The sequence below is a fragment of the Ciona intestinalis genome, unplaced genomic scaffold, assembly GCF_000224145.3.
Source record: "Ciona intestinalis unplaced genomic scaffold, KH HT001072.1, whole genome shotgun sequence".
Taxonomy (NCBI): Eukaryota; Metazoa; Chordata; class Ascidiacea; order Phlebobranchia; family Cionidae; genus Ciona; species Ciona intestinalis.
In genome coordinates, this window is record NW_004191393.1 from 13,809 (window position 1) to 16,452 (window position 2,644).

At 39.9% G+C, this 2,644-nt stretch overlaps 2 long non-coding RNA genes across 2 annotated transcripts; one reads left to right on the forward strand and one right to left on the reverse strand.

Moving 5' to 3' along the window:
- Positions 1-861: 861 nt before the first annotated feature.
- Positions 862-1,593, forward strand: LOC100183709. The gene is made up of 3 exons (XR_182260.4): positions 862-964; positions 1,019-1,160; positions 1,493-1,593. It is a non-coding gene; the product is annotated as an uncharacterized LOC100183709 (long non-coding RNA).
- A 391-nt stretch (positions 1,594-1,984) lies between these two features.
- Positions 1,985-2,629, reverse strand: LOC113475599. The gene is made up of 2 exons (XR_003397350.1): positions 2,537-2,629; positions 1,985-2,360 (listed from the first exon to the last, which is right to left on the reverse strand). It is a non-coding gene; the product is annotated as an uncharacterized LOC113475599 (long non-coding RNA).
- Between the last annotated feature and the right edge of the window lie 15 nt (positions 2,630-2,644).

Genomic DNA, 2,644 nt, shown 5'->3' on the forward strand with positions numbered 1-2,644 from the left:
AGAATGATGATGAATGATGGTGTATTTAAGTGTAGGCCCAAGACACACACGACCGCAATGGTAGAGCCATCGTCTAAGCTGTGACCACGTTCGTTGATGTTAACCATCCGCGCATACACGCGCAGTTATTCCCAGCCTCGCAAAGCGGAAAATTACCAGAGCAGTTTCGATGGAAATTGCAGTGAGTTTTCGAAAACACGGGAAGTTAAAAATAAAGCATCACGTGATCGTTTGAGTTGTGAGGAAACAGATAAACAAAGTTGTTTGGCCGATAATGGCTGGTGAAGCCCCTTATTCATACCAATGTAAATGATTATTATTTGTGTGACAAATAGTTTAAACAACGTACAGTAGGTTGGGGGGAGATGGGACACCTTTTAACTATATTTTCTCGTCCCATTTAGTAGTAAACAAAAAAACATTTAATGAATTATAAAACTATATCCTCACGACTCCCATAGACCGTTGTTAATTGTTTAAAACGTGATCAGGATATTTGGATATTATGTGGTAAAGGTGTCCCATCTTTCCCCGCCCCACTATATAACTGACCACTCAAGTTGGAGCAATCATGTTAAAAGCCATCAAACGTAACTACTGACATTGAAATAAAACAACAAGTAAGTTCGACAATTGCTTAGTTACACAGATTATCGTGCATTTGTCCCAATATAATTTATTTGATACAGTCTTATATAATCTACATTGAAACATAATATTAAAGTAACAAACGCGAATATACAAAAAAGACTCTTCGATCACAGTCTGCATCCAATTCATACAGGAAACCAAAGCCAGTATTTCTTAAAATAGTCGGGCGTTTTAGTATTCGTTAGGAAACAACATGTTTTCTTCCTAAATCCAACCGTTTCGGAAATGTTTGCGGATTTAATAACCGCCACGCTGGCAATAAAAGGCGGCGAGTTCTGATACGAAATCATCTCTTCATTCAGAAAGCAACAAAGTGAGTGGTTGGTTGGTTTTACTTGTGTTTTGTGATTAATATTTGTTTTTGCAGATGAATAAGTCAGCGCTTCTCCTCTTGCTTGTCATCGGACTCCTTGTCCTCACTGAAACGAAAGCCGCCTCCCGTCGTCGTTATTATCCACATGGTGCCGCACGTCGCAGATGGCACTGGAACCAAAAGCAGACTGCTGAGAGTAAGCGATTAAATCTGAATATTTTTGTTTGTTAGCTCAGCAGCTGTAGGAATAGCATCGATGTTAAAGTGCTATAAATATCATTGTTTATTCATTTTTAATGTGGCTGACCCTTTAGAAAACTTATTACTGACCACTGGGTTGGAGCAATTGCCGTTGAGTGTCTTGCCCAAAGATACGCCGCACTGGTGGCAGTATCGGGTCTTGAACCCATATCCTCTGAAATCTAAAAGATATCTAATTATTGTGTTATGCTGGCTCAAACTATAAACGACCGTTGTTTTTCACCATGCGTTGATAAAGTTAAAACGTTCAATCTGTTTACGTTTCAGTTGCTGATCTAGCTGCAAGCATGAGAGAAGCTGGTATTCAATAACCAAACCATGAAATAAAATACATTTGGTTTCAATAAACCTTCATCCACTTGTGCGATATTTTTTTGTTGGTATTCTAAGTTAGAATTTGTGGGCATGTTTGAAGTGGCGCAACTAGGAGGTCGCGACCCGCCTTCTGGTTTAAAAAATCTTCAACTTTTTTGAAACAACCCTTTTTTCTGACTGCACAACTGCGTGTACGTGAACCGCGTGGTCCTGGTTTACCGTTACAGATCAGACTGCTGTGTGCACTCTGCGATCGCGGAGTATTATATAGATTGAACATTTAAATATTAAGTCACGTAAACATAACAACCATTCGATCACAGATCACAGTCTCACTGAAACATTTTGATTTGTAAGATCGACAGGAAACTGATTAATGACCACTGGGTTGGAGCAATTGCCGTTTAGTGTTTTGCCCAAGCACACATACGCCCACAATAATGTAGCAGTGCCAAGCCTCGAACCGATGTTTTCTGGATTAGAGTATACCATGACGCCGAACTATAGTGGCGGTGGTTATTGCCCAGTCACACGAGGTGTATGAAACAGAACACCCGTGTTATAACTGTTAATCTCTCATTACTTCTAAAACCATTTTGTTGTCCGGCTTTACCGGCTCTACTTAAAATTGTAACTTTCTGTTGTACCCCATCTACATTGACAAATTTAACCTTATCATTAGCTCGCAGTCGTGGTTGTTGTACTATTGTTCTTGTTAATTGTGGCGCCGGTTGAACAACTTCTGGTTGATCTTCATGATCACTTTCATCATCGCTGGATTCTTGGATTGACGGATCAATTGGAGGCTTTTCTGTGGTATCTTTTGAAATTGGATTATATACTTTATTGTGTTCATTTATCCTTGACACTCTACAGCTATGTGCCTTTACATATTGACCACCATGTCTTAGAAAAATGACTGCCCATCTTGACCCAAAACCTTTACTGGGCCTCTCCACAATGGAGAATCATCACGTTTATAATATACTAGTTCACCTATGTTATACTTGTCACCGGTCTGACGAGTTTGTCTCCTCAAAGCTCTTCGAATCTTCTCGGATGATTCGGCAGAAATGAATGCCCTCCTGGCTGCATGTAGAGCAG